This window comes from Hyla sarda, chromosome 2 (genome assembly GCF_029499605.1).
Source record: "Hyla sarda isolate aHylSar1 chromosome 2, aHylSar1.hap1, whole genome shotgun sequence".
Taxonomy (NCBI): domain Eukaryota; kingdom Metazoa; phylum Chordata; class Amphibia; order Anura; family Hylidae; genus Hyla; species Hyla sarda.
Genome location: NC_079190.1, coordinates 346,628,916 through 346,651,236, shown reverse-complemented (window position 1 = coordinate 346,651,236; position 22,321 = coordinate 346,628,916). Strand labels below are relative to the sequence as shown.

Genomic DNA, 22,321 nt, shown 5'->3' with positions numbered 1-22,321 from the left:
GGGGAATTGCGGCGCCCGCACTCAGCCATATTCGGGAACCATATTTAATGCATGTCTATGAGCCGACTAGAGTGAACCGCAGCCTCCGGTCGGCTGCGTTTTCGGCCGTATGCGGTTTCCCGACCGCCGGCAAAAATGTGGTCGACTGCGTTTTTGCCTACGGTCAGGAAACCGAATACGGCCGAAAACGCAGCCGACCGGAGGCTGCGGTTCACTCCGGTCGGCTCATAGACATGCATTAAATACGGTTCCCGAATACGGCTGAGTGGGGGCGCAGCGATTCCCCCCTCCCCCCCTCCCCCCAGCCGTATACGCGAACCGTAAGTACAAAACGCGGTGTGAACCCAGCCTCACTTTGCTGCTATTCCTGTGAAACACCTAAAGGGTTAACAAACTTTCTGAATATCATTTTGAATACTTTGAGGGGTGCAGTTTTTATAATGGGGTTTATTTATTTAATTATGGGTTATTTCTAATTTATGGGTTATTTCTAACATGAAAGCCCTTCAAATCCACTTCAAACTGAACTGGTCCCTGAAAAATTCTGATTTAGAAATTTTCGTGAAAAATTTGAAAATTGCTGCTGATCTTTGAAGCCCTCTGATGTCTTCCAAAAGTAATAACATGTCAACTTTATGACTCACACATAAAATAGACATATTGTTTATGTGACTCATTATATAATTTATTTGGAATATCCATTTTCCTTACAAGCAGAGAGTTTCAAAGTTAGAAAAATGCTACATTTTCAAAATTTTCATGACATTTTGGGATCTTTCACCAAGAAAGGATACAAGCAACAATGAAAATGTACCACTATGTTAAAGTAGAGTATGTCATGAAAAAACTATCTTGGAATCAGAATAAATGGTAAGGGTGCATTCACATCACAATTTTACCACCTACTTCTTCTCACGATTTTTAACATTGCAATCGTACAAATCTGCATGCCAAGTTTTGATCCGCATCCAATCTTGCATGATTTAAGATCGGAGGTAAAATCGTGGTTGACCACGATTTTTCATCCAGATTCAAAATCAGATCGAAATTGTGTCCGATTTTTTAATTATTAATGTTTATGTAAATCGTATGGAATCATGTGACTCTGCAATTTTATCAGATTAATCGCACACAAATTTTTTGTACGCATGCGCAGTAGACTTCAAAACACATATACTTCAAATCTATAAAACTTTATTGCCATTGGCATTCATATTAATTTTAAAAACAGGATCACATTTTTATTGAAAATCGGATAGAATTTTCATCTGTATGATTTTTGGATACAGTTTTGGAAACAGTTTTAAATTGGAGAGCAAATAAATTTTTACGTACGATTTTGCAATCCGATTTCGTACGATTTTACGGTCCGATAATCAGATGGTTAAATCGTGATGTGAACCTAGCCTAAAAGTATCCCAGAGTTATTAATGCATAAAGTGACAGTGGTTAGAATTGCAAAAAAGGGCTCAGTCCTTAATCCCTTAAAGCCTCAGCCCATTTTCAGTTTAAGGACTCAAAACAATCTTCGTTTTTGCATTTTTGTTTTTTCCTCCTCATCTTCTAAAAATCATAACGTGTTCAATTTTGCCCCTAAATAACCCATATAAGGGCTTGTTTTTTGCGTTACCAATTGTACTTTGTAAAGATATTACTTATATTATAAGATAATCTGCAGCAAAACAAAATAAATATTATTTGTGGGGTGAAATGAAGAAAAAAAAAAAAATTTTGCTACTTTTTAGGGCTTCCAGTTCTACACAGTGCACATTTCGGTAAAAATTACACATTATGTTAATTCTGTAGGTCCATACGATTACAGGGATACCCAATTTATGTAGCTTTTATTTATTTTACTACTTTAAAAAAATTATAACTACATGCACCAAAATTAGAATGTTTAAAATTGTCATCTTCTGACCCCTTTAACTTTTTATTTTTGTGCGTATGGGGCAATATGAGGGCTTATTTTTTGTGCTGTGGTCTGTTGTCTTTATCGGTACCATTTTTGTTTTGATGGGACTTTTTGATCGCTTTTTATTAATATTTTTATGGAATATAAAGTGACCAAAAATTCACTATTTTGGACTTTGGTATTTTTTTACATGTATGCCATCGTTCGTGGGGTTAAACTAACCTTATATTTTAATAGTTCAGACATTCACGCACACGGCGGTACCGCATATGATTATTTTATTTCTTTATTACATTATTTTATTTAAAAAATAGGAAAAGCGGGGTGATTAAAACTTTTATTGGGGGGGGGGGGGCTTATTCAAATGTATTCTCTTATTTTTTTTACCACTTTTAACTTTTTTTTTTTAGCCCCCATAGGGGCTATACTATGCAATCTTCTGATTGCATACACTGTTCAATGCTATGCCATTGCACAGCATTGATCAGTGTTACTGGCGCTCTGCATGGAGGCAAGGAGCAGCAGATCATCAATCGGACGACAAGGAGGCAGGTGAGGACCCTCCTGTCATTCAGTAAGCTGATCGGGACATCGCGATTCTGTCGTGATAGTCCCGATCAGCTTCGCTGAGCTGCCGGGATTGTTTCACTTTCAGTTTAGACTTTGATTGCGGCGTTTAAAGGGTTAATAGCCGTGGGTCCTGGCTGCCCGTAGCAACTGGGACCCACGGGGTTTAACCCATTCTCCGCTTGTGAGAACGGTTTAAACCCCGTTAGCCGAACACAGGAGATACAGGTACGCCCTGAGTCCTTAAAGGGGTACTCCGGCTCTAAGACATCTTATCCCCTATCAAAATGATAGGGGATAAGATGCCTGATTGTGGGGGTCCCGCCGCTGGGGACCCCTGTGATCTTCCACGCCGCATCCCGTTAGGATCAGTCCCTGGAGCGTGTTCGCTCCGGGTCTGATTACTGGCGATCACGGGGACGGAGCATAGTAATATCACGGCTCCGCCCCTGTGTGATGTCACGCTCCGCCCCCTCAATGCAAGCCTATGGGAGGGCGCGTGGCAGCTACACGCCCCTCCAATAGACTTGCATTGAGGGGCTGGAGCGTTACATCACATGGGGCGGAGCGTGACGTCACATGGGGCCGAGCCTTGACGTCACTATGCTCCGTCCTCGTGGTCAAGATGGACTCAGCCTGAAGACCTCCAGCAGTTCCGGAAGCCGCTAAAAGTGGGTGCTACCTAGCGGCGAGACCCCCGCGATCTGACATCTTACCTTTGCATAGGGGATAAGATGTCTAGAGGCGGAGTACCTCTTTAAGGACTCGGGAATAGGGGCGTACCCATACGCCCTGAATCCTTAAGGAGTTAAGGTGAAAAAGGACCCAGTCCTTAAGGGGTTAAAGGAGTACTCTACTGGAAAACATTTTTTTTTTTAAATCAACTGATGTCAGAAAGTTAAACAGATTTGTAAATTACAGCTATTAAAAATTCTTAATCCTTCTAGTTCTTATAAGCTTCTGTATGTTCCACAGGAAGTTCTTTTCTTTTTTAACTTCCTTTCTGTCTGAAGACAGTGCGCTCTGTTGACACCTCTGTCCATTTCAGGAACTGTCCAGAGCAGGAGAGGTTTACTATGGGGATTTGCTTGTACTCTGGACACTTCCTGACATGGACAGAGGTGTCAGCAGAGAGCACTGTGGTCAGAGAGAAAAGAAATTCAAAAAGAAAAGAACTTCCTGTGGAGCATACATAAACTGATAAGTACTGGAATGATTAAGATTTTTAATAGACGTAATTTACAGATCTGTTTAACTTTCTGGCACCAGTTTATTAAAAAAAAAATAATAATAATGTTTTCCAGCGGAGTACCCCTTTAAGAGAGACACAGGCTCATATTGCTGCATGCACAGGAAAGATCTATATTTAGCAATGAGGGAAATGTAAATGAATTCTGTTTGTGTCTCTCTGGGTGTATAAAATGTACCAGTCCACCGCTTCTTATTAGGAGCCAGTGTTTTACATAATGGATGTCCTTCTTGCCTGAATAGTTTGGCAACAGCTACTTATTAACCTTCCTTGCTCTACTAGCTTTATATTGGTTCTTCTCACTAACCACAGTTTAAAGTAACACATATTTTCCATGCTCAGAAATGAGATCATTGAAAAGACACTAGATAACCTGACTAGTAGTGTCTTTAAAGGTGTGAAATGAAAAGGATGAAAAGGGATTCAGAAGGTTAAGTGAGATGAAAGAAAACAGTCGAATATCAACATATTGCACTGAATCGCTTTTACACAATAGTCACTTGATGGGCCAACAGGGAGCGGGCTGTGGAGGTGAAGGTTCTTTTCTATTAAATGAATGGAGGATATACAAAATGAAGAGTGAAGCCACCGTATGACTATTATTTTCTCCAGTAGAGAGGGGCCCTGCCTGTGTGTCCTGGATATGTCAGATCCCACAAAGGCATTAAAATACTTTACTAAAGTTTTTTTTTTGGGACAAATGTGATGTAGCAAGCCTCACCCCAAGGGCTTAAAGGTGAACTCTGGTGGAAACAAGTGAAAAACAAATGTTTTTAAATCAACTACAGAGAAAATTGTGCAGTTGTTTCCAGTCTGACAACAGTGCTCTCTGCTGACACCTCTGTCCGTGTCAGATTAGAGGCATATCCCCACAGAAAACCTCTCCTGCTCTGGACAGTTCCTGACACGGACAGAGGTGTCAGCAGAAAGCACTGGAGCAAACAGCAGCTGATAAGAACTGGAAAGAACTTCACAAATTTCTCTGTAGTATACAGCAGCTGATAGGTATTGGAAGGATTAAGATTTTTTAATAGAAGTAATTTACAAATCTGTTTAACTTTCTGGCACCAGTTGATTTGAAAAAAAAAATTTTCCACCAGAGTACCCCTTTAAGGCTTGTAACTAGCATATGTTATAAAAAAAAAAAACATGACTGGTTGTGGAACTGACTGTCCCCATTCACAAAGGAAGTGAGCAAGCTGTGCATATGGTGTCTCTACCTATTGAACTGAATGGAAGTTAAAGGGGTTATCCAGGAAAAAACTTTTTTTATATATCAACTGGCTCCAGAAAGTTAAACAGATTTGTAAATTACTTCTATTAAAAAATCTTAATCCTTCCAGTACTTATGAGCTTCTGAAGTTAAGGTTGTTCTTTTCTGTCTAAGTGCTCTCTGATGACACGCGTCTCGGGAAACGCCCAGTTTAGAAGCAAATTCCCATAGCAAACCTCTTCTAAACTGGGCGTTTCCCGAGACAGGTGTCATCAGAGATTACTTAGACAGAAAAGAACAACCTTAACTTCAGAAGCTCATAAGTACTGGAAGGATTTTTTAATAGAAGTAATTTACAAATCTGTTTAACTTTCTGGAGCCAGTTGATATATAAAAAAAAGTTTTTTCCTGGAATACCCCTTTAAGCCATAAAGTTATATGCCAGTATGTCGTGAAGAAAAACAGGGCCAGAGTACTGTTTAGATCATTAGTCATAAACTGCGACCCTCCAGATGTTGCAAAGCTTCAACTCCCAGTATGCCCGCACAGTTGAAGTTTTGCAACATCTGGAGGGTCACAGTTTGAGACCACTGGTCTAGATGAAGTGGATAGGAGATGTCAGTCATTCTGCACTGTTATGTCATGTTGTTATAAGCCGCACAAAGCAATTTTCGGAATTTAGGGTAAATAACATTTTTAGACAGGTAAATTGCTTAACAGTACCATAAAATGTATCTAGGACAAATATCCCACTGAGAACATGACTGAAAAACAAGTTTAATTATACATGACTATCAGTATGTAGAGTACACAAGAAAGTAATGGGAAAATCAACAGGACAGAAAAATAAAATATTTTCCATCTCTCTGGGGCAAGGGTGCCTAGGGGCAATACTGAAAAAAGACCAAAGGGCATCTGAGGGCATTAGTGAGAATGAGCAGCTTCTTTTGGGGTGTTACATGTGGGTTTTAAGATAAGATGGGACAAACTCTTGACTAGTCCTGTTAGAGAATAAGGAACCTTTTTAATACCAGGGACAACACGTTCAAGCAGTTTTTTAATGGAAAACATTGGCCCAGATTTACAATTGCAAATGCAATAGAATTCTGGTGCAAGTCTTACATGTCGTGAGACACATATCCTATAAGTTTATGACACGTTTAAAGCACTTTTTCTTTGCACTTGAACAAAGTTTGGGTGTGTTTTTTTGCAACGGGGCATAGCTTAAAACGTAACATCTGTGGTGTTAGGAGTACCTTATCATTTTGTGACACCAGGGTACCGTTAGCCCGAGGTTGGATACAGCTTCTCCTGGGCCAGACACAGGGATCAAAGGAACACACCAACGTCATGTTACGGATAACTGTCTTTACTGAGCAGGGTGTAGATGGTATTACACACAGACAGTATGATGCAGAGTGAAGAGGATGCAGTGTAACCCCTTAGGAGCCCTGTTGCCTTGTTGGGACTTCTGTTACTTGTCACCCAATAAATTGATACTGACTTAAGATAGGACTGAAGAGTGTTCCAGATCGCTAGGGTTCTGTCAAGGTCCTGTAGCTTTCTCCGCCAGGGCATGAACTTCCACCATGCGGGTGACCCTTGCAGATTGACTGGATAAGACTTGAAAATATAGATTTGTTCTTCCCATATAGAGCTTCTCCACACACATCACACCTTTACCAAACTTGTGCTCTGCTCACAGCTCTAGGCTAAACTAGACTCGGGCAACTCCTCCCCCACTACACTATATATAGCCAAGAATTTAGGGGTTCCCATTGGGCAAACAGGTTCACATTGGCCTGTACTGCTCCTTAGTCTTAAAGGTACAAAACATATGTAAATAACAGACATAGAAATAACATATAACATAATACTTAGGAAAATATATTAACCATTTGATAAGTGCTTCAACATAATAATAGGGATAACCAGTCCTTTAGTGGGCCCAACACCTGTGCCGCAAGTCTGCTCGAGGAAGTCCGAAGCCACAGGACAGCCTTTGGTGCTGGGACACCACACATCGAGTATCAAAAAGGTGAGAGAGTGCTGGTACAAATTCCTGGCATTGTAAGCCAACATATAGTTGGTCTAAACTAAAACTAGATAGTCTTGGACTGCTGTTACACATAAAAGTTGTTGGTGTTTTTTTTTTCAACCACCACTACAGTTTTTGAGCCATAACTAAGAGTGGATTCAAAAGGAATGAGAAATATAATGGAATGACTTGTATTTCGTTTCTGCCTTTGTCTTAAAAACTGCAGTGATCTCTTCAACACTTCCCTAATCTTCTGTTGGAATGGTTTCTACTTGTTAGGGCAGGGTCACATGGGGCACTTCCGTGGCTTCTCTCACACTGCAGATGCACCAACGGCAGTCACAGAGGGACTGCAGAGCAAGCTGTGGCTCGGTAGCTCTGTGTGTCTGCTTAAAGATGCAGATTTATACAGCAGGGATTCCAGTACGAGCAGACACACAGAGCTACCTGGCTGCACTCGGGGGCTCGTTCTGCAGTCCCTCAGTGACTGCCAACAGCACATCCGCTGCGTGAAAAATGCTGTGGCTGCTCCTCGTGTGACCCTGTCCTTAAAGTGTTTTTCTCACCAACAAAAAGATTGGCATATTGGCACTTGCTGGCCATGTTTCCCTTGCAGGGCCACACTCAGGTCTGTTTCAAGAACTGTCCTGGAAAATAGCTATCATTTATTCACATTTGCACATGGTCATTAGGACAAAGTATGTGGCAGATATTCCTAATATATAAGCAATACACATACCTCCCAACCATCCAAGATCCACTGGGGCAGTCCAGGATTGCAGATGATGTCCTACTGTCTTAGGACACCTTTGTATAACCCACTATTTCCCATTAAAGTCCTGGGATTAAAAAGCTAGACAGGTGGTGGGAATTGTAGGGAGCTGTGTTCTCAGTTCGACAATCTCTCTATCATCTGGATCCCTCTTTTTACCTTATAATTGATGGGGGGTAGTGTGTCGATAGGGAAGAGAAAGAGAGTCCCTACTTTCCCACATCTTTATAAGAGGACTTAGCGGCAGCGCTGAAGGCGATCCGATCATCCATTCAAAGTACCGCACTGCAGCAGATACCGTGATCTGTATTGATCACAGCATCTGAGGGGTTAATGGCGGACATCCGCACGATCGCGAATGTCAGCCATTATCGGCGGGTCCCCGGCTGCTGCTAGCAGCCGGAACCTGCCGTGTATGACGTGAGCACCCTTCTGATGCTCGCGGTCATACACAGGACGTAAATGTACGTCCTGGTGCGCGAAGTCCCGCCAAACCAGGACGTACATTTACGTCCATGGTCGTTAAGGGGTTAAATGTACGAATGCGCAAAAAGAAACATGCAGAAATAGGGATCTTTTGATGGCACATCTGCCGAACAGTTATTAAAAAATAATTTGTTTCTGAAAGTGCAAAAACAACATGTTTCTAGTCTAAAACTAAACTCTTTCTTAGGCATGTGTATAAATGACTGCAAACTGTTTTTCTGACTACTTTGTGTGGTTATTAGTGGTTATTAGTTCATTCCTTTTTTTACTTTATTTTTTGGCAGGAAAAGCAAAACTACTATAAATCAGGACAAAGAAAGAAGAATTTTTATTTGGTTAAATTGATTAATAAGGGGTCTGGGCTTTTTTCATTTCAATAAAGTTAATTTTTTTTATTTTTTTAACCTGCTATGTGTTTCTTTTTTTTTCATACTTATTTTTGGCTTACCGGTAATAGTAATAGTAGAATCGGTCTAATAGTAGAATCGGTCTCATAGACAGCATTCATTTCTAAGCTGGGCCTAATGTTAGTGCATAAAACAGCAAGCGCTAACCACCCATTATCACCCCGATACACACGAGCACCAGGTTTACCAGGAATAACCAGGTACCGTCAGGCCTGGATTAGTATTATTAGGGGGACACATCACATTTTTTTTTAAAGAAATAATTAATAAATAAGCTAAAAAAACAAACAAACATGGAGCCCCCCTTATTTTCCATAAGAAGCATGGTAATAAAAAAAAAAAAAAACTGCAGCAGCCTGGCATTACCAGGGTGGAAAGGGCCATATATTATGGCTTCTGTCAGCCTAATAATACCAGCCTCTGGGCCTGCCAGTACCTAGCTAATCCCAGTACCCCTGGTGCAGTGTAAGCCATTTTACAGGTGTAACACTAAGCCCCAGTTTAGCAATCTATCAGATGGCTTCCACTACCAAGCCATATATAAGTAGAAATAAGAAGTTATTTTTAAACTTTTCCCACAAAACTATATATTAATCTGCTCAACTCCTACTGCTCTATAACATGCTGCCTGCAGATAAGACTGTATTTTCAGTTTAACAGTCCCTTTAACACCATAACGGCCACGGACGTAAATGTACGTCCTGGTGCGGCGGTACTTCGCGTACCAGGATGTACATTTATGTCCTGTACATGACCGCAAGCATTGGAGCAGTGCTTGCATCATGCATGGCAGGTCATGCTAATGTCCGCCATTAACCCCTCAGATACCGTAATCAATACAGATCACGGCATCTGTCGCAGTGCGGCACTTGAAATCGCTGATTTGATCGGTCGCGGCATGGCCTCGGGGATCATATCAGCTAAGATGGCAGCCAGAGGTCCCATCACCTGCCTCCGCCACCTTCCCGGGGTCTTCTGCTCTGATCTGCCTTCGAGCAGACCAGAGCAGAAGATCGACGATAATACTGATGAGTGCTATGCCTATGCATAGCACTGAACAGTATTGGATCTAATGATTGCCATGAAAAGTTCTCTATCGGGACGTAAGGAGTTAAAAATAAAAGTAAAAAAAAAATTTGAAAAATCCTCCCCAATAAAATTTTTTATCAAAATGACCCCTTTTCTCTATTTCACTCAAATACTCATTCACTCTAATTGTTAAACATATTTGGTATCCCCACATGCGTAAATGTCCAAACTATCAAAATATAATGTTAATGATTCCGTACGGTAAACGGCGTAAATGTAAAAAAATATATAATAATACAAAATTGCTGCTTTTAAGTCACATCACATTCACAATTTTTTTTAAAAAAAGCAATCAAAAAGTGACAAAAATGAGCCCCCTTACAGCCCCGTATATGGAAAAATGAAAATGTTATAAGTGGTCAAAATAGGGAGATTTTAACCCCTTAAGGACTCAGCCCTTTAATTTTTACGTTTTCGTTTTTTCCTCCTCGCCTTCTAAAAATCATAACTCTTTTATATTTTCATCGCCAGACTAATATGAGGGCTTGTTTTTTGCATGACCAGTTGTCCTTTGTAATAACATAACTCATTATATCATAAAATGTATGGCACAACCAAAAAACACTATTTTTGTGGGGAAATTAAAAAGAAAAATGCAATTTTGCTAATTTTGGAAGGTTTTGTTTTCACGCCGTACAATTTATGGTAAAAATGATGTGTGTTCTTTATTCTGAGGGTCAATATGATTAAAATGATACCCATTATTACATACTTTTATATTATTGTTGTGCTTAAAAAAAATCACAAACTTTTTAACCAAGTACGTTTATAATCCCTTTATTTTGATGACCTATAACTTTTTAATTTTTCCGTATAAGCGGCGGTATGAGGGCTCATTTTTTGTGCCATGATCTGTACTTTTTATGATACCACATTTGCATATAAAAAACTTTTAATACATTTTTATAATTTTTTTTCACTAAAATATATTTAAAAAGTAGCAATTTTGGACTTTTTTTTTTTTACGTTCACGCCGTTCACCGTACGGGATCATTAACATTTTATTTTAATAGTTCGGACATTTACGCACGTGGCGATACCAAATATGTCTATTAAAAAATTTCTTTTTTACGCTTTTTGGGGGTAAAATAGGAAAAAACGGACGTTTTACTTTTTTATTGGGGGAGGGGATTTTTAACTTTTTTTTTACTTTCAATTTTATATTTTTTTGCTTTTTTTTTTACACTTGAATAGTCCCCATAGGGGACTATTCATAGCAATACCATGATTGCTAATACTGATCTGTTCTATGTATAGGACATAGAACAGATCAGTGTTATCGGTTATCTTCTGCTCTGGTCTGCTCGATCTCAGACCAGAGCAGAAGACGCCGGGAGCCGGAAGGAGGAAGGTGAGGGGACCTCTGTGCGGCGTTCTGAATGATCGGATCCCCACAGCAGCGCTGCGGGCGATCAGATCATTCATTGAAATCGCGTACTGCGCAGATGCCAGGATCTGGATTGATCCCGGCATCTCACGGGTTAATGGCGGACGCCCGCGATCTCATTGCCGGCGGGTCCCTGGCTGCGATCAGCAGCCGGGATCAGCCGCGCATCACATGGGCACCGCTCCGATGCCCGCGATTATGTACAGGACGTAAATGTATGTCCTGGTGCGTTAAGTACCACCGCACCAGGACGTACATTTACGTCCTGCGTCCTTAAGGGGTTAAACATACTCATTTTGTAAAAAAAAAAAAAAAAAAAAAGTTTAATATTTTTTAAAAGCACGACAATAATAGAAAAGTATGTGAAGATGGGTATTTAGACATGTAATTTTTACCATAAAGTATACAGTGTGAAAACGTAACCCGCCCCCCCCCCCCCCAAAAAAAAAAAATATATATATATTTGCTAAATTGTGGTTTTCATTTAAATTTCCTCACTAAAAATATTTTTTGTGGTTCAACGCACATTTTATGGTAAAATGAGAGGTGTCACTACAAAGTACAATTGGTCACGCAAAACAAGCCCTCATATGGGTCTGTGGATGGAAAGATAAAAGAGTTATGGATTTTAGAAGGCGAGGAGGAAAAAAGGAAAAACCAAAAATAACATTTAAAAATAAATACTTAAGGTCAAATAAAAATAAAACTTAAGGTCAAAATGGGCTTGGTCCTTAATGGGTTAAAGCCCACCTATCCACAGGGTAAATGTGTCATGGAGCAGGAAGGGGTTTACCGGTACACAGAATTTGTTATCTAACACAAGTGACACTGCCAAGGTTACTATTATATTTTAATATGTGACTCCTTCTCTTCTGAGCATTGTAGTGCGCCCGCAGTGCACTTGACGTCCACACATGGGGTATTTCCATACTAAAAAAAAGAGAGGGGGTTACAAATTTTGGGGGGCATTCCTCCTATTACCCCATGTAAAAATGCAAAATTTGGGGGAAAACCAGCATTTTAGTGAAAAAAAAAATCATTTACACATCTTTAACGAAAAGTTGTCAAACACCTTTGGGGTGTTAAGGCTCACTGTACCCTTGAGTGGTTTAGTTTCCAAAATAGTATGCCATGTTGTTTTTTGCAGTTCTGGCACTATAGGGTCTTCCTATATGTGACATGCCCCCTAAAAACCATTTCATAAAAACTCACTCTCCAAAATCCGCTCCTTCCCTTTTGAACCCTCTACTGCACCCATCCAACACTTTACATACACATATGAGGTATATCCTTACTCGAGAGAAATTGGGTTACAAATTTTGGGGGCTTTTTCTCCTTTTACCCCTTGTAAAATTTCAAAAACTGGGTCTACAAGAGCATGCGAGTGTAAAAAATGAAGATTTTGAATTTTCTCCTTCACTTTGCTGCTATTCCTGTGAAACACCTAAAGGGTTAATGCACTTTCAGAATGTCTCTTGAATACTTTGAGGGGTGCAGTTTTTATAATGGGGTCATTTATGGGGTATTTCTAATATTAATGCCCTTCAAATCCACTTAAAAACTGAACTGGTCCCTGAAAAATTCTGAATTCTGAATTTTTCATCAAGAAATGATGCAAGTATCGACAAAAATTTACCACTGACATAAAGTAGAATATATCACAAAACAACAATCTCAGAATCAGAATGAAAAGTAAAAGCATTAATGCTTAAAGTGACAGTGGTCAGATGTGCAAAAAATGCCCGGGTCCTTAAGGTGAAAATGGGCTGGATCCTTAAATGGACACTGTCAGATACAAAAACTTTTGATATGTTGTAAAACGTGCAAAACCAATAGGTTTTGCAAGTGCTTTCATAAAAAAATGTTCAGTATTTCATACTGAAAAAGCCAGTCAAACAACTGCCCCCCCTGCCTGCTTAGACACATACTAGTCCTTCTGCGTCCATGCATCATCACCTACATCATGGACACACTTCCTTGATTGACAGCTGTAAGTGCAGGGCTCACAGCTGGAGGAAAAAATCCTCCCACTGTCAGCTTGTGTCCAGCTACTGTCAGTGAGGACAAGCTGGGAGTTGTAGTTTTGCTAATGCTAGCGGTGATGTGAGCAGACAGCATACTGACGGAGGGGCTGAGACCACGCCCCCTCCCTTTGAGCTAAATTAAAAGTGTAATAAAAAAATAAATAAAGGTGCTAGGCTAGACACATACAAATTAGATGTACATGGTCAGGATTAGGTACTGAGTGATATATATATTTTTTTTTAAATGTTCTTGGATCTGACCGGTACGCTTTAAGGGGTAAAAGTTAACTTTGGATAAATTGGTATGACAAGCATAGGTAGAATACTATTGTTTTTTGAAGGAGAAGGCTGGGTGAGGGCAGTATGTATAAGCAAGACACAAATAACAATCCCACCTAAATGATTTTATTTTTCCCCAGACATGTATAGGAAGTTAGACTTGGGAAGGTTCCCCTACATAAAAATATAACTCAACTGTTGGCAGAACCAGAGGCTTTGGATATTCTTATTCTTTGATGACAGCTTTACTGTAGACATTGTCATCTTGCTTGGCTCTTCATTGTAGCTCACTTGCAGCATGTAGTACCTTGGAACATCTCAATAGTGACAGACAATTAAGTACATTCCCTGTCACATACTAGACCTCACCCAGCGCTTCATAAATATAATACACCTCAGACTGATAAGACTATGCTATCACACTGTATATGTTGACAGGAGACACTAGCATACAATCCTTACTCTGCTGTGAGGATCAGTCACTGATCACTAGCAACAATTTTTTTCTTTTTTTGGCATGAGGACAGTACTTCCAACATGTTTATAATGTAATGCCGAGGATTCTCATAATGAATACAAATACTACCTGAATTTTCAATTTTCAATGTTCAAAATTACAAGTCATAAAATGCAAAGTTTAAACGGGCACTGTCAGATCCAAAATGTTGTTACTGATGAACATAAAAAACCTTTTGTAATATGGTTATTTAAAATTTGAACAATAACATTTAACAATATTAGGGGTACCCATACTTACTGGGACAGTAACCAGTCTTGCAGCAGCATTAGGCTTGTCCATGAGTCATGGACAAGAGATGACTAACTAACAAGCCTGCATGAGCAGAAACACCAATCACCTCCCACCACCACATGGGAAGGACCGCTTTCCCTCAGAGGATTTCTAACACTGTGAAAATAGGTATTTTTATAATAAGTATAGGTGATAGAGGCATAAAAATTAAATGTACCTAGTCTGGATAAGGTACTGAGTAACATATTAATTATTTTTTTGATGGACCTGATATGTACCCTTTAAAAGTCAACTATTAAAGAGGTACTCTACTGCTCAGCATTTGGAACAAACTGAGGGAGCGGGGCTATGATGTCACGAGCTCCCAGCGCCGGCTCCAGCGTTTGGGACAGTTTGTTCCAAACGCTGAGCAACGGAGTACCCCTTTAATGTTTTCAAATAATAATAATAATTAACCCTCTGTGCTACTTCAGAGATAAACACAAGGTAGTAGCTCTAGATGACTTTCTTTGTTGTTCTTAATTAAGTCAAATATCTAGTTGAATTTACCATTAACTTCTTAGGGTCTATTCACACGTACAGTATTCTGCGCAGATTTGATGCGCAGGATTTCAAGCTGTGTTCAGTCATTCAGTTTACATTGAGATCTGCAACAGAAAATCCTGCGCATCAAATCTGCGCAGAATACTGTACATGTGAATAGACCATTAAAAGGGCACAGCGGGTTTTGGCACAGACAACATAATTTTATTTTTTTTAATCGTTTTTCCTCCTTGACTTTTTTTGTTTTTACATGCACAAGCCATGTGAAGGCTTGTTTTTTGTGCAACCTATTGTACTTTGTTGTAATTGTGTCTTTCAATTTACCATAAAATGTACGGCAAAAAAACAAAACAATATTATTTTTTGGGGGAAATTAAATAAAAATGGAATTTAGCTACTTTTGGGGGATTTAATTTTTTTCAGCGCACTTTATTTTAGATTCTTTGGTTCAATAAGATTACAATGATAAGTATGCTTAAAATTGCCCTATTTTGATCCTTATAACATGTTTTATTTTTCTGTCTAAGGGGCATTTTTTGCACCATTGTCTGTAGTTTTTATCAGTACCACTTCTAATATGTGTCATCGGTACCACTCCATATATGTGACTATTTGATCACTTTCATTCCAATTTTTCGGGGATGTGATGTGACCAAAAATCTGCAATTTTTACCTTTTGTATTGTTTTGTGTTTACACAGCTTTAATAGTTCGTACATTTAATAGTTCAGGCAATTCTGCACATAGTATTATTAAATATGTCTTTTTTATTGTATTTTTTTTATTTTTGCATAGCACATTTCTCAGTGTAATGGGTGATCTACCTGCAAGGAGTTGGCAAGGAGACCTCCGGCGTGTGAGTAAACCAACCAGACCCCTGCATATATGCTGCAAGGGTGCCAATCAGGCAGAAGGATTGTCATTACTTAAGTGCTTTGGTTCTAAAGGGGTTAATGACTGACATTGGTGGAATTGCCAATGTCTGTCATTGACTGCGAGTGCATCACTGCTGATAGCAGCTGTCACTTACTTCATACACATTAAACACTCTACGGTATACATGTACCAGATTGCCAGGGCATACATTTATGCCCTGTGCCGCTTACAGGTAATGTTGTTTTCATGACACTTTGTACAAATCAACTCTAGAAAAAAAAAAGGCTCTCTAGAATAAGTGGCCAATTGATCTCTATAGAAACCATTGGTAACTTTGCTCACAACGAAATCCTTTTGTCATTCTGTTCTAATCTCATAGATATGACATTTAATTACAGAAGCTAGTTTGTTGTTATAGAATTTGTATATGAAACATATATTTAGTATGTTAAAGCACATGTTTACCGGGGCCCGTAATATAAAAATATACAACAATTCATATGAAATACCTCTTTTGCTCCTGTAGTCCTGTTAATTGGATGTATTCAAAGTGTCTCTGTGATTTAAAAAAAAAAAAACTTCTGACATGTAACAGAGACATGTCAAAAGTTTTGATTGTTCGGGGTCTTGGTGCAGAGACCCCTCATCAATCATTAGAATGAGTCGTAAGAAATATATAGTTGTGTGCCTCAGTCTATGACTCTCAGCAATCTTCGTCCAGTTTTACTAGATGGCCCCATAGATGTTCTAATGATTGGTTGGGGTCTCAAGAGTATGATAATTTATCACGTCTCGACAGGATTGGTGATAAGTGTATGATTAGTGGGGGTCCATCCACTGCTGAAGATAGCCATTTGTTGTAACATCGTGTTTTTGTGAAGATATACCTGAAGGTTAAAGAGTTCTTCAGTTTACATTTTGTCTGACAAGTGATATTCCACCTAATTTACCACAACATAGCATAGAGGACATTCAGGAAAATCAGGAGGATCACAATATCCTAGGGTTATACACTTTATTATAATGTTGCATAATTCATTTGTACTGTCTGAGAAAGATAACAACTAAAGGTCACGAAGTCTGATGCCTTTAGGCGGCCTGTCACATTCATAAGTGTAAGGAATAAAATTGGTAAATAAATAATATAATGTAGTGCTTGCATGCACAAGAATATGAATTACAGATAAACTGTCCTCTTGAGGCCAAGACCATTTGTCTCATAAAAAGGCACTGTCAGAATCAAAAACTTTTTATATGTTGTACATCTTGGCAAAACATCAAACGGGTACTCCGCCCCTAGACATTTTATCCCCTATCCAAATAATAGGGGATAAGATGTCTGGTTACAGGGGTCCAGCCACTGAGAGCAACAGCCACTCTGCAAAGCCCTGCAAACTGTTTGTTAAAGAGTACCTTTCATAATGTTGTTACATTTTACAACCCAAAGTGGAGAGGTGGTGCAGCTCAACTACTATAGGGAGTACTGAGGTTAACTGTCGGGCACTGCACCCAGAGTGCCTATAGATAGACAATTAGTGTAATGACCATAGGCAGGACTGCCATCAGAAATTTTGGGACCACTTACACTGCTCACTGCCTGGACCTTTCTCTTTCCTTTTCTTCTCTGTCTTGCTCAGACTGTCATGAAGTCTTCTTCCAACCATGATTCGTCTTCACAGAATCTGACAGACAACAAACATATTAGCCTCTGCACTTTTTCAGCAAATTCCCCACCTGTTCCCCACTCTGTGCCCTGAATAATGACCCTCTTGGGGTATGTTGGGGGGAAAGGGTAGGGGGATTGGGTTGTGGTGGGTAGGTAACTTCCCCTCCCCTATTAGGTAAAGCCCCCAGTAGGTATACAGGGTATGCCCTCTATTTGGTAAAAGCTCCCAGTAGGTCCCCCAGTAGGTAGGTAGGTAACGTCCCAGGTAGGTAATGCCCCCAGTAGGTAGAAGGCAATGTGCCTAAGTAGGTCGTAGGCAATGACCCCTGATAGGTCATAGGTAATGCCCCCAATAGGTAGGTGGAACCCCTACTAGGTAGGTAGTAGGTAATGCCCCCAGTAGGTAATGCCCCCATTAGATAGTGCCCCCACAGGTAAGTAATGATCCCAGTAGGTAGTGCCCTCAGTAAGTAGTTCCCCCCAGGTAGATAATGACCCTAGAAGATAGTGCCACCAGGTAGCTCATGTCCGCAGCAGATAGTGTCCCCAGGAAGGTAATAATTGACCCAGATAGGTTGTAGGTAGATAGTGCCCCTAATGGAAAGTGCCTCCAGTATGGAGGCCCGAGGAAGCGGATTGCCCACGAAACAACCTTGTAGCCATCAACCGCTCAGCTCCCACTGCAGCGATCTCTTCTCTCCCTCTCCCCACCACCAGCCAGCCGATGATGATTTGACGTGGAATACAGATTGTCTGATTAGGTGTGTGCAGAAGTGCATTCTCTTTTTCACACATATTGGACATTGGCATATTCTTGCTTCACTGCACCGCCTGTTACCGTACTATTAGTCCCTGATCATGTGTAATACACCCCTGGCCTTTTTTTTTGCGAGAAGTGGTGGAGTCCTGCTCTATTTTCTCCTTGCCTCCAGTAAGAGTCTCCCAAGTAGGAGATGCCTCCAGCAGGTAGTGCCCCCAGCAATAATACCCTCAGGTAGGAGGTGTCCCCAGCAAGTAGTGTCCCCAACAGGTCATGCCCTCCAGTAATAGTGTCCCCAGGTAGTGGATGCCCCCAGCAGGTAGTGCCCCCATGTAGGAGATGCCCCCAGCAAGTAGTGCTACCCAGGTATGTCGTGACTGCAGTAATTGTGCCCCCAGGTTGGTTGTTCCTCCAGTAATTGTGCCCCCCAGGTAGGAGATATCCACAGAAGGTTGTGCCTCCATGTAGATAGGCCCCCCACTAAAAAATGCCCCCAGATAGGTCCTCTTAAAAATAAAATCAAAAATCCCACTCACTTTTCCGCCGATCCAGTGTGGGTGCTGGGGTCCCTGGATCCTCTGGAACGGAGGAGGACGCACTGGCAGGCCGCGTGATGAAATTATGTCATCAGGCAGTCTTCAGCATAATCTATGCAGCCTGTACGTACATTACGAACACAATTTACATAATGTACGTACAGAAGCAGGAGACCGCTGTTTAAACAGCGGTCTTCTGCTTCTGTGCTGGGGTTGCCACAGGGGGGTGCAGCGGGGGCCGGGCTGCCGCTGGGGTACTAGCTGTACCCCCCCCCCTAATGGCGGCCCTGACCATAGGGCTAACAGTCCTCAAGTTCTCTCTTGTGGGAGGTGTGTGGTGTGTCCCCCCCCCCCCCCCTAGCCCCTCACCAACACCACCACCATAACCACACACATCCCACAAGAGAGAACTGGGCTGTCATCCCTATGGTCATTGCGGTCATTGCATAAATGTTATAACCCTCCCAGTTCACTGCCCCCATCATGATAAACCACCCCTGCCTTTATTTTTATTATTTATTAGTTTTCTACCTTGATATTGCTCTATATTTTCTGTTCAGTCCCAGTCAGATTCACAGACTGGGAAGGGGCATTACCCAGCAGGTTGTGACATCATCTGAAGCCATACAGGGGAGAACTTCCGCCCTCACTCTGCTACACACAGCCCAGATAAGGCCAGGCCAACAGGAGTCCAAAGTCTGAGCAAGAGATGGGGAGTAATGTGCTCTGGACAAGTAGGGAGACACCTAGTGGCAGCTTTTTTAAACACAAATAAAACATAGAAAACTTCATTTTTTTAGAGACAAAGTACACTAGAAAGATATTTTATATACCATAAGGAGTGCAATAGAAAAAATTAGTTTTCATGACAGTGCCCATTTAACCATATTTTCTAAGAGAGCATATAGGAAGAGATTTTCCTAATGCATTAACAATAATGCACGTCAAGTCATATACCTTCCATCAGAATCAAGACTAGGAATTTTTGTGCCCTTGACATAGGACAGTGAAATGTTATGCTACACTTACTTCTCTTTCAAACATACTTCTTCATGATACCATATCAACATGCAGGAGTGACAGGCTTGCTGGTTTCAATAGTAATTCTGTTATAAATGTATTTGCTGTAGTTTGGCCAAAGTTACTTTTTTGTTGTGGCTGCATACGTTAACATGACCATTATCTGCATATTTTTTTATGCGGAAACTGCACTTATTTCTGCGCCAATAAACACACGGTTTTACGTAAGAAAAAATCAACCCCTGTTAACAAATTAAATTAAAGTTTGACCAAACTACAGAATATTCACACATAATAGAGTTCGGTGTAATTTGGGCTAAAATCTGTCACACATGCCTTATTATAAATTATTACAAATGTATATTTATATATTATATATGTACATTAGTTTTAAAAAAAATGGGTATATTTTTGAGTGAAAAAAAATGGTGCATACTTCTTACCACTAGGGGTTCCCCCAATGTCTGCAACAACGTTTTGTCCATGTAGCTATTGCTTGTGCGTCTGGAAGCTGTTGAGTGGAAAGGCTGAAGAATGACCAATATCTCTATGTGCTTTGCCATGGTGGTGTATGGGGTACACAACCATTTGGGGTAAGTTTATCCCTTATCTGCACTTTATAGCAACATTTGCACAGACTATACTACTCTATGGAGCACCCCCCCCCCCCCCCCTTGCTTTTTAGATTTTCTACAGCTGGGTGACAGTCCAAACACTAACTAAAGTGTAGTGGCATCATGGTCAAGATAGGAACTGTCCAAATCGGGGGACACAAGTCAGGAAACCAGAATTCTGAATAATGGCAGGAATGCAAAATAGTAAAGAAATATCAGGGAATCAGCACCAGGTATATAGCGTAAAGACAACAGCCTCAGGAACCAGACAGGATAATTAGAAATATGTAATGGTGAGACTGGACCAGCAATGCAGGGATATACAGGTTTACTGTAATTAAATTAAAGGAGATGTCCGGCACAGACTTTTTCTATTCCGTCCTGCTCGGGCTGCAAAAAAAAGACAAAACAAACTTTCACTTACCTCCATATGTTCTCCAGGAGCTCCGCAACAGCTGATCGGTCGGCCGGCTGTTTACTTCCTACTTCCTATAGCCCGGTATGCCACATGGCGCTTCAGCCTATCACCGGCCGAGGCGGGACATCGCGGACCAAAACACGTGTAGGGGTGGCGGCATCCTGGGACTTGCAGTACTCTTTTTACATACTGTGGTACGTATATGTTGATGTGCTGTGGTCACGTAATTGATATTGGGGCCTGATCTTGTGTAGCACTTGCACTTTAGTTATACCAGCCAACTATCTCATTACTAGTGTTTTGGTTTTCCGGGAACCATAGGATCCAGCAGTCATATATGTATGTGATATATAGTAGCATGATTTGCACATCTATTATCCATTGTCCCAGGTATGCCGCCTGTCTGTGCCGTATTCCTCCTTTTTTATTTGCACCATGTTTTTAATATGATGAAATAAACATTGTATTTTATATACTTTTTCACCTATTTCTGAGTAGCTCATTTTTTGGTTTTTTTTTTGACTAATTGGAGTCTATATAAGGCATATTTGCACACCAGACAAGGGGTTATATATATTTTTTTACATATAGGCATTTTTGTGCACTAGCACCTAATGTAGGGCAGTACTTTATATAATTCTTGTATTTAACGTGACATTATACCCTCATCTGGTACTGCTACATACATGTTTTTGTGTTGTATGTAGTTTAAATGGGCACTGTCATGAAATAAAAAAATTGATATGTTGTAGTACTTAAGTACTACAACATATCTATAATATACTTTAATAAAAAAAAAAGTGATTTTAAAACAGTTTAAAATCACTTTTAAATTCGGCCACTAGGGGTCGCCCTCTGACGTTCGGCAGTGACGTCACTAGTGAATTTCGACTCATTGAAGCCTGGCAATGAGTCGGAATTCACTCACTGCGGTGCTCGCTCCCGCCTGTCAATCAAACAGGCGGGAGCGAGCGCTGAGAACAGAAGAAGCGTACATTGGCTCCCCTGCTCCCTGGCCTTGCCCTCTGGCCCCGCCTCCCGGCATCCCGTCGCTGTTGTCCTGCCCGTCTTTGCCCGTCGCTGCCGTCGCTGCACTGTCCTGGTATGTCTGGGGGGTGGGGGAGTTAGGAGGGGGTGTTCGGGTAGCGGGGTTCAGGGGAGGGGTAGCGAGGTTCATGGGAGGAGTAGCGGGGTTCGGGTTGCGCCACGGCCATTTATTGTTTTTAACACAGGGTGCCTCCAGTTTTTCCCCACTACAACTCCCAGCATGCCCTGACAGCCAATAGATGTCAGGGCAAGCTGGGATTTGTAGTGGTGAAACAGCTGGAGGTACCCTGTGTAGATGAACTAAGGGCAGAAGTCAGCCCCAGCAGGCATCAGTGCCGTCAAGCCTGCTGGGGAAGTCTGCCTGGTAGTGAGCACACTACCAGGCTGTCAAAACTGCATTTTTTATATAGTAAAAAAAAAAATTAGGCAGGGAGGAGGTTAGGGATAGATGGGAAATAGGCAGGGACAGAGAGGGAAAACAAAGGGATGGTGGGAGCTACCCTTTAAATAGGTACTCCGTTGCTAGACATCATATTCCCTTCCAAAAGATAGGGAATAAGATGTCTGATTGCGGCGCTCCAGCCACTGGAGGGAGCGTGACGTGACATCACGACCATGGCCTCCCAAACCCAACATTTTGAACATAATAAGAGATCGTTGGGATC

At 40.9% G+C, this 22,321-nt stretch overlaps 1 pseudogene; it reads right to left on the bottom strand.

Moving 5' to 3' along the window:
* The window catches only part of LOC130357469 (uncharacterized), a 36,198-nt pseudogene extending 16,058 nt beyond the window's left edge, over positions 1-20,140 (bottom strand).
* Positions 20,141-22,321: the final 2,181 nt, after the last annotated feature.